The sequence below is a fragment of the Pogona vitticeps genome, chromosome 4 (genome assembly GCF_051106095.1).
Source record: "Pogona vitticeps strain Pit_001003342236 chromosome 4, PviZW2.1, whole genome shotgun sequence".
NCBI classification, from domain to species: domain Eukaryota; kingdom Metazoa; phylum Chordata; class Lepidosauria; order Squamata; family Agamidae; genus Pogona; species Pogona vitticeps.
In genome coordinates this window covers 204018898-204039117 of record NC_135786.1, presented here as the reverse complement: position 1 = coordinate 204039117, position 20220 = coordinate 204018898, and the positions used below count along the sequence as shown (strand labels likewise).

General features: G+C 40.6%; 1 long non-coding RNA gene across 1 annotated transcript in view; it reads left to right on the top strand.

Annotated features, from left to right (window-relative positions):
- LOC144589254 (uncharacterized) overlaps positions 1-20220 on the top strand; it is a 67107-nt gene that overhangs the window by 34363 nt on the left and 12524 nt on the right. Inside the window, exon 2 of the long non-coding RNA XR_013545287.1 lies at positions 958-18580. This is a non-coding gene — a long non-coding RNA (uncharacterized LOC144589254). The remainder of the gene's footprint in view (positions 1-957; positions 18581-20220) is intronic.

Sequence of the window (20220 nt, the reverse complement as noted above, 5' to 3'; positions counted from 1 at the left end):
GTATCATTACATCAAAACTGGGAGAAGATTAATTAACCCAATCCTTGTAAAAACCAGCAGTTCTAGGTAAAGTAGCTTGACCAGGAGAACCGCAGAGTCTTGAGGAACTAAATTGCTTCTAAGACCTACCTGACCTTTGGCAGTAGCCATGTCAGTATCAGCGAGAAGCCAAATACAAAGGCTAGTTAATCTAAGAGGAACTCATCAGGGACAGTGAGGTAGCCCACTGCCCAGGAAATCTTGGAGAAAGGGGTTGTGTTGTGATTGCTACATTTTGGTTGAAGATAAAAGAAAGTGCAAACCAGTTACAGAATAATGGGATTACTGATTCCTCGGGAGAGCTGGATTGTAGGCCCTCATCACTTTGATTCAGAGTACAGTATTAAGATTTCACCTTTCAGAAGCTGTGTTTGTGTGTATGAGAGAAGTTTCTGGAGACAGGAATATTTTGAGACTTGTTTACTTATTTGGAGCGAAAAGAGATTTGTTGAACATTTCTTCAGGATGTTCTTGAAGTCTTGTTTGTTTTATTTTATTTCACAAAGGTTTTTGTGTGTGTGTGCACTGCATTTGTGAGGTGACTATATATATATATATATATTCATTAAAACATTCATTAGCCCTGTGAAACTGAAGAGAGAAGTACACTGGTATAAGGGACCTAGCTATGCAAATAGTTGTTACTTGAATGGACAAGAACTCAAACCAAGCTATTATAAGGCCCCAAGCCCTCTGTTCTGCTGCCAAACTCTCCATGTGGTGTAGATGTCTTGGAGTCATGTCACATAATTTATAATCTTCCTTCAGTATAGGCAGATAGGGCCATTTTGCTCTGAATGCTTTCACATGCTGTCTTTAAATACTACAGCAAACCAGATTGAATTATCTTAGAACTGAGTTCAATATACTATATAAATAGTAGAGGAAACATTTATATTGTGCTTTCCTTCACTGTAGATTTTGTTGCCCTTGGAATCTTAGAATCTTGGAATCCTAGAACTGCAGAGCTGAAAGTGACCCGGTGGATCATCAAGGCCAGCCCCTGCCAAGAAGTCACAGTGGGGAATCGAACTCTCAATCTCTGTCTCTGTGACCAGAGACCTAAACAACTGAACTATCCAGCCATTATTCTGGCTAACTAAGCACCAACTGCGGCCAACTGTTGCTACAGAAACAACAATAACAGCACTGTGGAAGAATTATTTGAAGTAAATTAGCAATGTGCTGTTTGCTTACTAAGGTGTGTTTGGGCTACTAAACAATGTGACCTCAAACTATGCAGTGCCAGAGAGATGTACCCAGTGTGCCTTGCAATTAACCCAGCAAGCATGGGAATACAGAAAGATGTCTGAAAAAGCGGCTTCCAGCAAGTCTGATATTAGGGCTTGTTGTTATGTGCCATCAACTCAGACCCAATTTATAATGACCCTAATAGGGCTTTCAAGGTAAGTGATATGTTTAAGGAGTGGTTTTACCAGTTCCATAACCCCAGTAAATTTCCATGGTTGAGCAGGGATTCAAACCCAGGACTATATCCACTACAACATACTATTATCTATGCTCAATAGTAACAATTTCATGTTACTTCATCATTCTGTGTTTCAGCTATGTCTGAGGAGCAAAATGGGAACCGTGCTCTCTAATCTTTCAGGAAAGTTGAGGAAAAACAAATGGTCCTCCATTAGAAATGAGTACCAAATGTGAGATTTAGAGTGTGTTTGTGTCATGAGACTGGAAAAATCCAGGGTGGCTAGAAAAAGTGTTTCCTAGAATACTTAATCTGTAGATCAGGAACTCTAACAACACTGTTACTGGGAAAGACAAGAAAGAACTAAAATGGTTTTCCACCCCTTTCTCAGCTAACACATCTTCTCTTTCCTGATAATTTGCCCATACAGATTGGCTGTTTCCCTAGGGTCTGTAAACAGCTTGATGTAATGCTGTGTTAAAACTTGGCTTTGGTGATTTAGCTTAGTGAAAAGCCAATTTCTTCCCTTAAAAAATAAAGAACCAAATTAAAAGAGGATATAGGCCAGATATTTAAAACTATGCCAAGGGGGACATTACTGGTGAACATTTCCAAATGCAGACATTTTGAGGCCAAGGGTCATGTTTTTGAGGGGATTCCTTCAAGCTTTCTCCTGACACACACACGTTTAATCCTGTCTTTTAATGATTGTTCACAATTCTGCACAATAACTGTTTCCACTTTTTGCTCTTACTTCAGCACAATATCTTTCTTTTGTTTTCTTTCCTTCGGTAAGCTCCCTGCCAATTCAAGATGATGAGGGTGGATGGAAATGGTCATGGTGCCATACAGCAAACATCTCTGAAAACTGAAGAATTGCTAAGCCCTTCAACTGAATGGGGGAATGAGTTGTGGCAACCCTATTGTTGATGCAGCTGGCCCATGTTCGTCTTGTACCATATCTCACTGGGGTACTTCCTTTTCTAAAGTACCGTGTAGCAACACAAGAAGCATCAGTGCATTTACTCAGCAGCCTGTCCATATGTTTGTCTTACCCACACAGTATTGAGCACATGTCCATCATTTTCAGCCCTTCAAGTCACCAAAAGAAGACCCTGAGAGATGGGGAAGGCATCAAAATCTTATGCTTATGTACTTTGCATATAAAAGATTCCAGCTTCAGACCCTGGCATCCCCATGTCAGGATAGAAAACACTGTTTGTCTGAAACCCTAGAGAATGTTGCTTGTCAGTGTGGAGTAGATAGCATTGATTGTGATGGACTAATAGTCTGACTTGGTACAAAGCAGCTTTCTGCTTCCCTAGAAAGCTTTCTGCTTCCCTAGCAGCTTTTCAGTGACTGCATATAGTCTATAGAGCTAGAAAAACTTACTTTTAAAACTGTAACTACCAATTAGTGGCAATTCTAGCTGGGAGCTTCAGTCCAAAAAGTAATAACAAATCCCTACATGATCCTGATTGACTAGATTGTCTACATGATTTCAGAAACAAATAGTCTACCATAGCCAAAATTCTATTACTTATGTATGATGGCATAAGACAAACAATTCTAAGCATTTTAGTTGCCACTACTTAAGATGTTGACACTTGTATTCCTGTTTCAGTTGCATGACTTGGCGCAACAGTCTACTTCTTAAGTAGCAGCAATTCACCATTGATATTTAGGCCATATTACTTACAGTGGCATAAGTATTAGGATTCTGGTCAAATTTTTTAAAGTTGACCCAGAAAGCAACCAGTGTACCAAATAGACCCAATCATATCTGAGCTAAGCAGGACTGAGCCTGGGACCTGACCAGGAAATACTGCGGATCTCAAAGCAGAGCTAGCAAAGAATCTTACCTGAAAACCTGGAGAGCCATTGAAGGTCAGAAATGACAATACCAGGACCAACAGTCTGACTCAGTATAAAACAGCTTCCTATGTTCTATGATCATATGTTTGGGAAAGTGATGGTGTCTATCAAGTATTGAATAGGCAACAAGGTGAATAATGGGAGTTGACAAGTATATCAGTACCCCATGAACACTACTTTAAGCTCCCCTCCCAAACCCTCAAACCAATGAACAGTTTTACATAGTTCTCGCACCTACTCCAGATACTGTGGGGTTGGCACTTAATTCTGTCCCAGTGTAAGGAAGAGAAATTGGGGCATCATTTTTCAACTGCTCTCAGGGAACATTATTAATGAAAACATTAGCAGAACCAAAGGCTGTTGGCTACTTCTGGCCCCCTGTGAGCTTCATCAGGGAAATCCTATTGAAAGTATATCAATGGGGCGCGGGGTGATATTACAAAATATAATGATGATAGAAACAATAAAAACAGAATTATGCTTCTTTTTCATTAGCCTTGTGATTTCTCAGTGAGCCTGCTGCTTTTTCACAGTATCTTTGCCTTTGCATGTGCATTTCATTCAGCTGCAACCACAATCTCAGGAATAGAAAAAACCTTAAAGACAGAATCAGTACTCAGACAATCTGAGACAAAGCCACAGGTTGCAGGCAGCACCTAACTTCACTCTAGTCATGTCCTTTTGAGCTGCCAAGGAAGAGAGGCAGAAGCTGACACTGCACTTTCCAATTCAACATCCAAATCCCTATAAAAGGGATGGCAATGTGTGGCCCTAGACTGCAATTCCCAGCAATCCTAGACATCCTAGGCAAGGGCAAGTGATCATGGGAGTTACAGTCCAGCAACACCTGGAGAGGCACAAAGCACCCTAAGACAGTTTAGCCAAGTACACTTGAGTACCACAGCCAACTGGCCCTACAGCATTTAACATGTACACACAGCAAAAGCAAATCGAGTGTTCTTCTGAGCATCTCAGCCAGTGCAATTCGTCAAAACGTATTATTTAAAAATAGACTGTGGGAAAGCCCCAAACAAAATAAATATCTTTTATTTCCAATATCTTTTGTTCAAAACTGGGAGAGAAACAGCTGGTGTACCAAAGTGCCTGTGAGGACCTGACTCATAGATTAGATTTTTATAGCAACATAATTGCTAGTCTTTAGGAAACAGGTAGGATTGCCATAATTCCCCCAATTTTTTTTCTTTTTGTCCTTGCAATAACTTGTGCTTTCAACAAGTGGATGACAAACTGAAACTCACCAGTGTTGCTTCTGGTCCTGACACATCTACATAACTGCTTTTATAGCCAGAGATTGAAAGAGTTACTTTTTAGTGACAATTCACCAGCCAATATTGCAACCCAAAAAGCAACTTTTACTAGCTCTGTTTCTACTACATCTATTTAGCTACCTATCTGTTATTACCAAGAAATATATTGCAGTTTTACATTTGGAGTATTTATTTTGCATTTTCTGAGTGGTTTAATTTTCCTTCCACACCAGGGGTTAGCAACTGTGGCAACCCAGATGTTGCTGGACTACAAAACCAGATGTTGCTGGATGACACTAAAAACCCCTAAAATCAAATGCCTTTAGACACTTTATATGACCACCACAGATGTTAAGAGAACCCCTCCTTATTATACTGTACTTCCTCCAACATGTGGGTGATAAGCTTCATCTGGGAGTAATGCAACCAGAAGATTCCTCCAGCAGCTGAGTTTGAGTGTAAGGTTTGCTTTTTCCAGATAATGTTCCAGACAAATTTAGTAGTAGGCATTTCACTTAGATCTGATCCAAAAGGCACTGCAATTTGACACTACCTGATCCAAAGAACCCTTCAGTTACCAAGTGATAGATAATACACACAATTCCTCTCACTCTAGCACCACTATCTCTATACAGATACTCAGGCTAATTCAGGGTCAAGCTACATGCTGCAATGAAAACATCATTAGAATGAGACACCCTTTATGTGCTTGAATGATATATCCATTGTAACACAAAATTTCTTGCCTGCTGGCCTAACAAATTAGCTTTTTTGTTTGTTTGTTTGATTGTTTGGTGATTGGTCATTCTATTCCATGTCAGCCACCAGACGGTTGACATTTTTATGAACTTTTAACCATGCATTCTCTGTTGGGTATGATTTAACCCAAAGACAGTTAATAGAGCTCTGCACTAGCCTCCTGTTTCAAACTGGAGGCCAATTTGAGGCTTTAGAATCTGTCCTAATTTCCTCTGGAATATTTGCTGCCAGAAATCCATTTTAATTTGTGAGTGTCCGATTGATGCTCATTAGAAAAGCAAAATGGCCATAACTTAGAGCAGAAGCTCTTCCACTGATTTTCATAGCATTCAGAGATGTTATAGATCCTAAACAGCCAAATAAACCAGCCAAATTCTAGACAAATCAGCTGGCATACTGGCATATGTAAAGGTTGCTTTTTTTCCAAAAACAAAAGACTGAAGCGATGTATGGCCTGTCCAATTTGTGTTCCGGACACAAACTAGCCATTCCACTTCCATTTGAATCTCATACAAATCGGTCCAAACCAGGCCATTTCAGTTAGTAATTCCAGATTTGTCTGAAGCCACTACACAGTTAAGGATGGATGATTAAGGATCAGAGTGATACCATGTCTCCTAGAAATTCCAGAGCAACTAATCTGGCTTGTGCCCTCTTCTGAATGACCCTGGCAATTGCACTGCTGAATCTGAATTTACACAGGAAACCTTGCATGTTTTACTGCTGTCCTTCCTTCCTATTGGTACAGTGTTCCCCTCTTCAAAATTAGTTACATTTGTAGCACTTAGAATAGATAAGTGCCATATTGAGAGACTTGTTTCAGTACTAGCTATACCAAAAAAATGCCAAAGAGCTGGAATGTGATCAATGCTCGCATTGAGAGTCTGAGATTTCCAGTGACTGGAAATGTTACCCAAAAAAGGGTTAACATTTTTTAGTCTCTGGAAATAACTTCTTATTTGCCCAGTATACAAGCAAGTTTATTTTTTGTTCTTCTTCAACAAGAAATTCCTTGAACATCATCTGAAGTTTCAGAAGAACCATATCTGTATCTCTGTTTTTCAATCCATCATCTCTGCTCTTACCATAAGATTACGCAAGGCTAGCAATAATTTACGATTCAGCTGCAAAGTCTCTCCCCTTGACATTTTACATCAGACTCAATAAATGCAGCATCCAGGCAGTCTGCTTTCCTTTCCTTGAACCTGAACTGCCAATAAATGGCTAGGCTTTTTCTTGCAGCCAACTACCCAAGTTCTCCATAGTAAGATTTTAAAACCAGCATTTGCCAATAATAAAATTTACTGCTGTAATCAGGAAATTCCAGGAACTGATTTTTCTAACAATCTAATTTGTAACTGATCCCATATAAAGATCTCAACAGTGGAGAACAGATAGGGGACACTTTTTCATGACTGCTTCTGACACCAGCATAAAAAAAGAGGATTGTGACGAAATGCCCACATCACTCATGTCAATCATAGCTGAAGCTCAAATGCAGGAGCCTATGAGAGGACAGGAGGGGCGGAGTCAGGGAGACAGAGGCAGTTAGAGGGAGTTAGAATTAGAAAGAGAGAGAAGGTGAAAGAGGGAATGAGTGTGTGGAGGAGAGAAATTGAATAGTCAAAATAGATAGTCAGAGAACTTGAGAGAACTGATATTATTAATAAGTTGGTTAAAGTGAACAGATCAATAAAACAAATGAAGAATTGAATGTGTGACCCAAGATAAGAAGTTTTAATGAGTGATTCTATACAATGATTAAAAAGAACATCTGTGATTAAAATTTAATCTAAATAAACAAGTTATGTTGGCAGCAGGTGTCTGATTCAAGTATTGTACAAGTGTGGATAAGGATATCCACTGGTGGCAGTGAATGAAAGAGAAAACGTCGCCAAAGTGAACCTTAGTTTGGGGGAAACAAACAGGCAACACTGGATGGAATGTCACAAGGATAATCTTTTGATAATTTTTCAGATGCTGTTCAAAATGCAAAAATATTAATTGATCTCTTGACATCACTACAATAAAGCTGGCAGCAAGCAACTGTGGGCTATTCAACATGACAGCAATTTGTTTATATTAGACCTTACTAACATTATCATGTAGTTGGACCTGATTGCCTACATGGTGTTGCAATATTCTTACATGGACTTATTTGGGATTTGCAGCTAGATTGCAGATCAGTAGCAGCCCCTCACAAGCCCTGAAACATGGCTTATCAAAGATGCCGATATTTCCGCTCCTCTTGCCAACCTTTCAGTCAGCTGTTCAGAACAGATGGTGGAGATTTATATCATATATGATGTATATATACATATGAGAAGAGGAACTGAAGTTGTGATATGCAGATTTGATAGGTGTATGTGAAAACAGATGGACAGTTACCCTGACCACATTCAGTCACATACAATTTCAGCTACATCCACTGGTGACACATGACTCCTGACGCACTGCCCATCACCCCATGTCCCTAGTAGGAAAAAAGATTGATCATCCTTCTATGTTGGGATCACTCCAGCATAGAAGATTCCTTATTCGAGTGCAGCTGTGAGAAAGAGGGCAAAGTTTTGTTTCAGCTAATCACGATTGATCTGCTTGTTGAAACAAACCAGCTTTGTAACCTATGGTATTGTTGTCATCATCTTAGAACTTCATGTATCAGCTCCTGCCAAGGAGACACAGTGGGGAATCGAACTTCCAATTTCTGGCTCCACAGCCAGATAGCTAAACCACTGAACTATCCAACAGTTCTTGCTTGATGTTTTCTTGTTTCAGACAAAACATAGCTAAGACTGACCACATTTTCTCAGGTTCAGACAATATAACGAGCTGTGGTTTCTCCTCATGGCCACAGCAGCTGAGTAACAGGGGTAGCACGTGAGCTCAAAATTAACCTAGTTTTATTTCTGGTATGACATACCAACACAACTCAGAGAACCTCACTTACAGTCCTGAATGTAGGAAACACAAAATTATTTTGTTCCTGCTAAATAAAGGTAACTCACTTTTAATCCTCTTTTTTTGACATGTAGTATATTATTTCCCAATGTTTCTAAATCTTTTATGATACTTTAAAAATCTGTTTTATGAACACTGTATTTGTTTACTTCATTAGATCCCTAAACTCTACCACAGAGTCAATGGCTATATAAATAATTCTACTAATGCTCCAGATGTTTTTCCTGTTTGATGGCCAAAGCTCACTCACAGTGAGACTAGAAGTTCTCTTCTTCTTCCTTCAGATTACTGCCTGAAGTTTCCTAAATAATTGGTTGCTTGGGGCTTCATCAACACAAAGTTCACGTTAGATTTCAGGGTTGTTTACATTTTGTAGCTGGCTGGATAGCTCTGGCTGCAGAGCCAGAGGTTGGGAGTTCAATTCCCCACTGTGCCTCTTGCAAGTAGAACCAGCCTATGTGGCCTTAGGCAAACTGCACAGTCTGAGGGCACCCTCCTCAGAAGGGATGGTCAACCAGTATTCTCTACCTGGAAAATCCTGAAAAAGAATTGTCATAAGCCAGAATTGACTTAACGGCACATAATTATTATTATTTATTACATGTGTAGTAACCATCTCTTATCTACGGTGTAAATAGAATTAACTGATGCCAGTGAGTTTACTTATGAGTAGGGGAGGATTTCTATGGCATTTCACATTTTATCTGCAACCTGCATTTGAACCCATAAGCAAGTTCAAACATGTTTATGAGTAATCTACCTTTCTCACCAGATTAGTCATAAACGTGTTCAAATCCACCCATAAGCTCAAACATAGGTTGCAGAAAAAAGATGATGTCATAAAAAAATCTTCTCCCTACTTATGAGTAAATAGAACTATGGTTGTAGCCAAAAATAAGTATGTAAGCCCCAACTAATTTAAAAAGTCAAATACCATGCAGGGGAGGAGAGGGAAAAGTAAGATAGTGTTTTGGGCATCACAAGATGCTTGGAGGGAATGCTATCATGGCACAGGGAGATATTTGGACCCCATTGTATTCACCATAGTGCCCTCAGGAATGTAGCATTGTTTCCAGATCCAGAGTTGAGGTTTTTTTTGGGGGGGGGGACTAGTTTCTTTTAATTTTTAACTTTTTTTTTCATTTGAAGGCTGTGCCGTAGTGATAACTGCAGATAAGACCTCCAGCAAAAGATCGATCCTGAATGCTTCTCTTAAGTGATGCAGTCAGTTAGTCACCCGGCCAGCTACCCCATCTTTCAGACCTCCTCCCATTTGCTCTTACCCTGCTCCCAGCAGACTTTTGTTCTGTGACAGTGAGCATGCTCTGTTGTCTTTGGATGATTGGAAGAGGTTACCCCATTAAAGGTTCCCTTAGAAGGATATTTCATGATTCTGTGCAAACCTTGCTCTTCCTCCAAGGATGCTCAGACCTTCCTCTTGTGTTTTAGAAGTCTGTAGCACCTCAGTTTTCTACGGTATATATAAGAAATACTATCTACTTCTAGAAAGCACCAGGCAGATTGCAGGAAATTATCTGGAAGGCTGGTGAGTAAAATGGAGGTGAGCAGACTTTTGCTTGCTGCCTGTTTCATCCAGGATAAGGAGCATTCCAGTCATCTTGATCATACAAGTTGCCGCCACCACTCTTCATCCAAACTCTTTGGAGTTTGAGAAGACAGCAGTTGCCACTGCGCTGGGACTTCCTAGGCCCCTGGCAGAATAACTTTTCTTACCACAGACTAGGGACACCAGTTTCTCAATTCTGATTCTAGAAGTACCTCTTCCCTTCATTTTCCAGGAATGATCCTTCAAGTGATTCCTCCTGGAAAGTCTGGTGACTTGAAATGGCCACACAACCCAATTCTAGGCCTGTTTGCTCAGATGTACATCCTTTCAGCTTAGTGTGCACAGGGTTTAAACCAGTGGTTCTTAACCTTGGGTTACTCAGGTGTTTTTGAACTGCAACTCCCAGAAACCCCAGCCAGCACAGCTGGTGGTGAAGGCTTCTGGGAGCTGCAATCCAAAAACACTTGAGTAACCCAAGGTTAAGAACCACTGGTTTAAACCTTAGCTTGGGTGTATTTTATCCTCAGGTAGTATAGTTTTATGGATTTGCCTAAGACATTGTTTGTAATCACATACATCCTTACTTGGGAGTAAGCTTCCATAAATAGAGAGAAAATTGCTTCTGAGTAAAGGATCAGATACTCAAAGCTAGTACTTTGTTTTAATTACATTGTCGATTGGGAAGAACGTTTGTAAGTTAGAAGGATACTTGACTTAATTTATGAGAAGTGTATGGCATTGTGTCAAAAATTGAGGCCAAGTCCATGTTCCAAAATCTGCTTGCGTTGACATTGGCACAACATCTCATAGGGACTGATTGTATGACTAATGTCATCTTGACTGTAAGATTTAAAACTGGTATATGACCTCCTCCTTCTTTTTTAAAGAACACTGTGTCTAAAGTATTTTGATAGCTTTGCATTTAAAACATTGTAAAATGCTCAAACCACTTAAGAGGATGCACTCAGCTGTGCTACACAACACAGAAGACATAAAATAGTGAGAATTCATTATAATTGGAAAGCATGGTTTAATGGTTCATTTAAATAGATGTAAACTTGTAATTGAATATTTCCGGCCACCAAAATTAAACTAAAGGAAAACCCATAAGTGCATCTTTGCTCCCAGTACAATGCTTGGAAAAATAATACATTAAAAACAATCCTTTGGTTGAAACCTCCTTGCACAACTTTACGCCACACAAGTAGGGTTATGTCACAATCGCAGAATGGGTACATTTAATTTAAATTAATTGAAAGCTTCCTAACTCCCTGTTTTCATGTTCTGAATCTCCCTAAGGCTCCATTTCCCCATGGGGAAACCTTTGGGAGTCTTAGGACAGGATGGAGGGTGGCCTTTAATATTGCAACATTGCTGCCAGATATAGATGGGCAGCCAATGCAAGGCAGCCAGTGTGGGCAAAATATGTTGGTACCTTTTCACCCCAGTCAGAAGTCTGGCTGCCGCATTTTGTACCATCTGAAGTTTCCACGTCAGTCTCATAGGCAGCCCCACATAGAGCGCATTACAGTAGTCTAATCTTGAGGCTATGAGCTCATGTGCCAACATTGTGATTGCCCCCACATCAAGATAGGGACACAGCTAGGCAATCCACCGAAGATGGAAATGTGCAGAATGGACCACTGACAACACCTGGGTCTCCATGGTGAGCGCCGGGTCCAGATGTACACCCAAACTGCGAACCTCACTCTTGGGGCTAAGAGTCTCCCCCCCAAAATGAAAAGGAGTTTCCCAGACCACTGATGCCTGGGACATCCACCCGAAGGACCTCCGTCTTGCCCAGATTCAGCCTCGGTCCATTCACCTGCATCCATTGTTGAGAGCCTTCCCAGGGCAATATCATGGTTGACGGTATCAAAGGCAGCTGAGATATGGAGGAGGACCAGCAGAGACATTTTGCCCATCGGCCTCCCTCAGTAGGTCATCAAACAGGGTGACCAATGCTATTTCTGTGCCATGGCACGGCCTGAAGCCCGACTGGAATGGATCCAGGGCATTGGTTTCATCCAGAAGAGCCTGCAGCTGATCGGCTACCACCCTCTCGACTATGCTGCTGAGGAAAGAAACATTGGCAACGGGCCTATAATTACCAATATCATCCTCTGCCAAGTTCAATTTCTTCCTAATGGGCCTAATGAGTGTCTCCTTGAGGGCAAGGGGAACCTTGCCCTCCAGGAGAGACCCATTAATTATTGCCATAGCCCATTTAAATGTTATAGGCCTGGCTGCTTTGATTAGCCAGGCCGGGCAAGGGTCAAGGGAGGAGGTGGTGGCGCGGCAGCAGTCAAGCACTCTGTCCACCATGTCTGATGTCACAGGCTGAAAGTGGTTTCGTCTCATTGGGCAAGATGGTGCACTGGATGTCTCAGCTCAATCCACTGTTTTCAAATAGGGATAAGATCCCAGCCGATGGCCTCCACTTTTGATTTTAAAAAGGCTGCAAATTGGTCATGTGAGATGCTAGTGGGAGGCCAGTCACAGATTAGGCAAGAACAGAAATTGGAAAAGCTGCTTCCTCTACTACAACTTGTTGATGGATTTTTACTTCATAAGGAGATATGACTTCCGGTTTTACTTTTAGCTTAGTGAGGCTCATATCTTTTTTCTCTTTTTTTTCTTTTTCCCCTTTTTTGGCATAACAAATAGTGATTTTTGAATTTTTGCTGCTAGTATTCTTCTTCCTTTACCTCTGACCAGCAGTTGGAGATCAGGCGTTATAAAAACCTCACAAGGGGATGGAATGAATTTTTTAAGCTAATATTTCTGTTGGTTGTTGTGGGTTTTTCGGGCTCTTTGGCCATGTTCTGAAGGTTGTTCTTCCTAACATTTAGCCAGTCTCTGTGGCCGGCATCTTCAGAGGACAGCACTCTATCCAGAGCACAGAGTGCTGTGAGACTGGAGAAACATTAAGAACAACCTTCAGAACATGGCCAAAGAGCCCAAAAAACCCACAACAACTTATATTTCTGTCTCTGCACTTCAGCAGTTGGATCAGGAATCCCATCTAAAACCACTGAGGCCTTTAAAACTATTTCAGATACATATTTGAGTAAATTTATTAGCAAGCTAAATTAAAAACAAAAGGATATATATATTCCATTAATTTCAGTACAGATATAAACATGCTTTAAAATGTTTGCTCTGGGCTGTGTTCATTATGAAAGAACTGTGTAATGTGCAATGAATATTTTAAGAATATAGTATAATGCAACAGATTGAGATTAGTCAAGGGTCTGGAGAACAAAGATATATTTAGAGAAGCTTGGTACCATTCATTATCTTTGCAGTTCTCTCCTCACTGACCACCAAAGAACCATGTGAATCACTAGACAAATCTCCATCACATTGAAGATGTGACAGCAGTGACTTTTATCTTTCTTAGGTCCTATACTGTATACTACTACCACATTTCAGTTTCTTGGCTTTTGGTAATTATTCTTATGTTTGCTTGTTTAGCATTGTATCATTTCAATAAGTCATTGTCTGTTAGGTTATTGATTATATCTACACACCATTGTGCATGTAAAGACATACATACCATTATTATCACTTCTGATTTCAGTTTTGAACAAAATGACTACATTGAGCATATCAAAAAGATTTCCCACCCCCAAAAATGAAGCCTCTGAATGACTCTCTTCATTTACAGCAACCATTTAGAGAATTTCTGATATCCTGTCAACTGATACAGTTGTACTGAATAAAATATTTCCTCCTGGGTAATAAAATGTTGCAGGAATTTGGAATCTGGTCATTCCTTTTTAGATGCAGAGAAAATCATGGAGAGATCTGCTCAGTCTCACTTGAAAGGGAAAAATAAGTGATCTGGATGCTGTTGAATCAAAGGAAATAAAAAAATTTACTCACAGTACACACTTGTGTTCTTCCCTTTTTATACAGAGTGGACCTACATCTCCACATGTCTGTCTCCAGAAAATGGAAGAATGAGGAAAGGAACAATAGAAAGGAAGCGGTGCTTTCAAGGACTGTGAGAAATGAGAAAACTTTGTAGTCAAATTAGATGCTGGTAGTTCCTGGGAACCAGAAATGTATAAGGCATGATCCTCATTTACACTCAGAGTTAAAGGAGAAGCATGCAAGATTGTCTGTTTTCCTCACCATAAAACAAATGTACACATTGAGAAAGAAATAATTTCTTGATGCCTCTGGAGAGAACAGGGAAGGAGTGGCATTCCAGATTTTGTTAGACTGTGACTCCCATCAGGCCTTGTCTAGGATCCATGAGTTCTCATTTATGGTTTACTGATATTGTATCACTTCTCAGTTCATAAACTACCTGTATCATAAACTGCAACAATGAACATTTTCTGATTTTCTTAATTCCAGTGCAGCCCACTTCAGCTGTCTCCCAATAAAGTTCCAATGGTATGGAAGAATCACTTCTCCATGTTGTGATTCCAGCATTTGTGAAGGAAATAGTCACATGGACAGGGCAATTCGACAGAGCAAGATCTTTCATAGCCAACCATTGACCTGTATAGGATAGCACATACTTCTATGGCAAACAGGACATGTACAGCAAATCACCTAATAAAGCAAATACTGAACTTGAGGTTCTCCAGCATCATGCTACTTTTTCTGGGAGCATATAATGGCTGGGACTGGTGGCAGTTAAAGGAGTACAGTGAGATGCAATTGTTATATTAATGAGATAGGAGATCTTGTTAATGACTACCCAGCTTTCTGTCCTTTGTGTCAATAAAAGAAACTTTTAATCTGGATAAGGGCCACCCACTCAGCTTCACAGTAAAGATTTAAGAAAGTCTAAAAGCAAAATAATAGATGATACATAATACAAACCTGCAAACAAGGCTGAAGTTTAGCTTGTGGAAAAAATAGCAAAAAATTCTATTTTGCAAAATATGAGAGATGGGGAAAACTCCTGCTATGATACTGAGACACAACAGTTGACAAATCCCCTCTTCTCATGACAGGTTGTCTGCAACATGTGGCCTTAATTTTGACCTCTCTACTTGGCCACACTGATGTGCACCATGTGAATCTAAGTGTACGTCCAGGAAGCCAGAACACCAGCCACCAAAAATCCTGAATTTTCCAGCTTCTGCTGCTCATTAAGTGAAATAGATGTTTTCCTCTTAAATGCCATGCAGTTCCAGAGACTGTCTTTATAAAGTTTTTTTATATATAAATTGTTTACCATCTCAACTTCTCTCTCTCTCTCTTTTAATGTGTTAAGCAAAAAGATAAGAACTTTGGAAACAAATTCATTGCCTTTATTTGTTTGTTTGTTAATAGTACACTAAGCATCAGAGAGCATCTTTAACATCTTGAAAACAAGCAAACCACTGGCTTTGATCTTAATCAGTTTACAGGATAGGTTTTGCTTCCTTCAGCATCTGTTTTTGGTGTTTCTCTTGCTTCCTTTGAAATGCTGGACTTTTGTCTGTGAGAGGGAAATAACTTTGCTGTGACAGACAGATTCTCTATGCTCTTGAAACATAGACAGATACAAAGCTGGGCTGCCAGAAATTCTATAGGTTCAGCTTAAATGCATAGAAGCTCTAAAATGCATAGGAACTCTTGCAAAGCAGCCGTAGGAGGAGGAAGCAGCCATAACCTAGCTAGCTGGGGAAAAACATGGTTTTGAAATTACAGTGTCACTGTCTTCTCATCAGGAGTACTTCGTACTTCCTGGATTGGATGGCAGGGAATAATTAGAATCAATACATAATTACCCATATAATGTTATTATTTTGCAAAGATAACAAGGCAGAGGGGCATGTGAAGTTGTGGTCCTGCTAGAGCATGATAGGCAGCTCTCCAGAGACTCCCCCTATCATTCCTCATCCTTTAACATACTGAAGGGGCTGATAGGAACTAGAATCCAACAACATCTTGAGGGTCATAATTTCATCATATGTTTATTAAGAGATTTTCTAACGAATGCCTGCCAAATTATAACAAATGTAACTCTCGTACCTTCTCTTACCAAGTTTTAGGACCAATAGTTGTGTGCTGAGCTTCATCATTCACTTAGATATTTTTGGAAGTTCTACACATCACCATAGAACTTGTATTTCTTATGCTATGGTTGTTAGATAGTAGTTGGGGAGAATACTCGGTGAGATTGAGCCTTCCAAACTTCAGAAGGGGAGCAGACATGGGGGCAAAGGTTTGAGCTGGTAAACGTTATATTAAGGTTCTAAGGCCCTACTGCTCTGTACCCTCCTATGCTGAACTATACTCTACTGTATAGTATACAAGTATACTGGAAAAACAGCTTCATTTTTCCCTTTGTAAACAAGGCACATGAGGATCGCACACCTTATTTTTAAGACAGATGGGGATCCCTTGTTTTCAGGGTGGAAATCTCCAGGAAGGAGGGGGAAAAGGGCACATGAATCTCACACAATTTGTTTACCACAGATTTTTTTAAATGATGCAGTTTTCTTCCATGGCACTGATTTAGACAGGGACCGTGTGCCTTGTTTGTACGTATGGTGAACCATACTTTCTGCAGGTCTCTTGCACACTTCACTAAACTAATTAACTGGGTGTCATAGAGGCAGCAGATGGCAGCAACAGCATCAAGGGCATTCAACAGAGGCCCTTCTCACTCCGGAAGATGCCCACCCAACACAGTTATAAAGTGTTGAGGGTAACTTTCCCAAAATTTGAACAGAGATTTAAAAGCCCAAGCCGAAGCACTAAACCACAACTTGGCTGACAGGTCTGCAGCCCAGCAGCTGCTGACTTAGAAATAAAATATCTGCAGAGGAAATGGGATCAAGGAAGGCAAAGGAGGAGCCAGTACTTGGAACTGACTTATTATAACATCATACTTTCATGTTACAAGTTACTGTTCTCATGCAACTCCATTACTTTCAAAAATGAAGCTACAACTAGTTACCAAAACTACTCTTTTAGCATAGCAGGTACCGTTTTCTAATCACTTTCAAAAGTTACAACATAAAGACATTTTTAATCATTTTTAGAGGCATTGTGACCAAAAGAATTCCAGTTCTTATGGCTTTCTTTTAAGAAGTATTGTTTTGTATTTTATTTTTAGTCATCCCAATGTCCAATTGATAAATAGAAAGTATTTCCCTGCAATTTTGTGGCCTGCAGGCAGCATAACTAACACAATTGTCTGGTAGAGTAACATGATTGTTAATTAGATGGGCTATTTACAGTCTTTGATTAACTTTTCTACAAGCTTTTCTTTGTAATCAGTTGCAACAGTGTGTGAATTACCTGAGACAATACATGACCGAAAAAGCAGAGAAGAATCTTTTTTTACCTTAGAAATGTCTAAGGTGGATCTGTAAAGGGATGGGATATCTGGGAGTACAGTACAATATTTGTACGTCTACATTGGCTTGGGCATGTTGTGAAAATGACTGACGATCTGATTCCAAAAGATCTCCCGTATGGAGAATTAGTGCAGGGAAAGTGTCCCAGAGGGAGACCACAGCTGTGATACAAGGATATCTGCAAGCAGGATCTGAAGGCCTTAGGAATGGACTTCAACAGATGGGAAACCTTGACATCTGAGCGTTCAGCCTGGAGGCAGGTGGTGCAGCATGGCCTCTCCCAATTTGAAGAGACCCTTGTCCAGCAGGCCGAGGTGAAGAGGCAGTTCCAAAAGCAGCAAAATCCGGGAGCTGGACAGGGGACAGATTATATTTGCCTTCAGTGTGGAAGAGATTGTCGCTCTTGAATTGGCCTCCTCAGCCACACTAGACGCTGTTCCAAGACCTCTATTCAGAGCACATTACTATAGTCTCTTGAGACTGAAGGATGCCTACATGAGTACAATATTTTTAGCATTTACATCTGGTAGTGGCCCCAAAAGCCTTGGCTTATATTAAGTCCTTTGATATGTGTGTATAGCATGCATATATATTTTACCTCAGCTATTTCTCTCTGGATTCTTGTCCTGTGGAGGAAAAGGAAGGAAAAGAAGCAGATGATTTTTGCAGAAACAGGACTTGCTCTATATGAGAGCCCAGTTCTACAAAGTGCCAGTTCCTAATTCCCAATACTGGGATATGCAGAAATGCAGGCATAGCGAGTTCACCATGCAAACATTTCTCAAGGGCTGAAAATCTGAATGCTCATTTCTCAGTGGCATCACTCTGTACGTGTGTGTCGAGGGTGTGCAACTTTGACTAATTTTGAGGCAAATGGTGATGTGTGTGGCCCAAATCCTCCAGGGGCCACACAGATCACAATAAAACAGACCATCCCATTAAAATTGAAACCAGATGCCCACCTCCAGGTTTTGTTGTTGTTGTTGTTGTTTTGTTGTTGTTTTTTTACAAATTGATATTTTGATGGCGAATCTTCACTCCCAGGGGCTTCCAGAAGTTTCTTTTTGTTTTGCTATGTTTGTTTTTGAAAAAAAGGGGGGGAAGGCCTGGGGGCCTGCAAAATAGGCTTAGGAGTCACATGTGACACCAGGGCCACATTTTATATATGCCTAATTTAGGTGATTCTCCTATTACCATTATCATTGAGGGGTAGTTCTCACACCACTCTATAATAAAAAAAAAACTATAATTAAAATTAATGTACCTTGTCATGTGATGTAGTGAGAAGTTCACTGAGAAAGGTCAGTAGTTAAACTGAAAAGGAAACCACTCAGCTATCCTGGACTTCCTTGCAAGGCTGCGAAATGTGAGTAGACAACACTTCATTCCAAATTAACATTTTACTTGGAAGGCTGAAACAACAGCAATATTTTGTGTGACATGACCTTGTACTAGGAAGATATTTTCCATTCTACATCTCTGCTGTTCTGCTGGCTAATTGGACTTTCCCCCTCACTCTCATATGTTTAGAACTCAGACAGACTGAACACTGGTTTCTCTTCATGGACACAATGGAATCAAACCGGTCTCAAAAATGGAGGGAGCAAACAACAACGAAACATCTCCCTGAGACAAGAAGGCTTTGTTTTTAATTATTTTTACACCACGATTTTATTTTCCATCATCTTCCAGGCCTTAGTGGGCAGGAAAGCGATTCACAAAAACTATTTTACCAATGTCTGCAATAAAACTAGGTCTTCCTCCTTGAGTTCTGGCCGGTGCATTGTTGTCTTTGGTGTGCCCACTCTGCATTCTCCACAACTTTATAAATTTAGTTCTGGAACCAGCCGGCTGCCTTTGCACATGCACCAGCCTCCACACGGGCACCAGCTCTGTGCAAGCACATGTACAGAGGTGTTGGGCCAGGCTTCCAGGAGCCTGTGCATGCACCCACCTATCAGCTGTCAGTGGTGATCAGGTGTGCAGAGGCAGCACGCCAGCTCCTGGAAGGGAGGCCCGGCCTGGTGACTCTCAGGATGGCGGCGGCGGCAGCGGAGGCGGCGGTGGAAGAAGAGGAGGAGGAGGCAGGAGCATATAGGGAGGCAACAGGGGTAGTGGGAAGGAGGCAGGTGACTATCCCCTTTTGTTGAACAAACTGAAGCACTGTTTTGTTTTGTTTTGTTTTGGCAAAATGGGACTCCCAAACTTGTTCGCGAAACAAACCACAAGCCAGCCCAATCCGTCAGCTTTTCTGGTTTGCAGTTCGGCTCAAGCCCATCTCTAATGTGAAGAGTCACACTTTCTGAACAAGCTGCCTCTCTGCAGCACTGGCTCTTTTTCTTCAATGCCACTTGCAAGAGAAGGCCCTCCAAATAAAAGTTTGACAGGAAGGGGGTAATCTCTGAATTAATCTGTTTTAGAATGCAGGAAATCTCAGAGACTACATTTCCCATCATCAATCAATATTGAGTTTTTCTCCATTGAAAAACTAGTCTATATCCTGAAGCCTCTAGACCAGTAAGAGGGAAAGGTTTTAAAAAGTGGGCAGAGCAGCCAAGATCTGGACCAATGGACCAGCGACAAAAAACCAGCACCAGAGATTTGCTCAGAGCTAAAACAGACATTCTGTGATCCAACAATCATTAGAAATTAAGATCCCATTAGAGCAGAAACAGGGATCATCCAACAATCCGTGCCCACCCATGGACCTTGGAGGCCACCCCCACCCCCCAAAATATTACAGAAACTGGGATTTAAATAGGAAAATCTTCCACACCCACTCTAATAGACAATTTTTAGAAATTTGACATATTAAAGGCAGTGCATCTGGAGAAGCTATTTTTAATTTAAATTTTTGAGGATATGGGAGTTGCTGGGGGCAGGGTATTTCATCCTGCAGGAGTCACATTTTGCCTAGTCTTGCCTTAGAGGTTACTTCTATAATTTTATCATTGATCAAGATCTCTCAACTTTGATTGGTCAGTGGGAGACAAGTATGTAATTCAC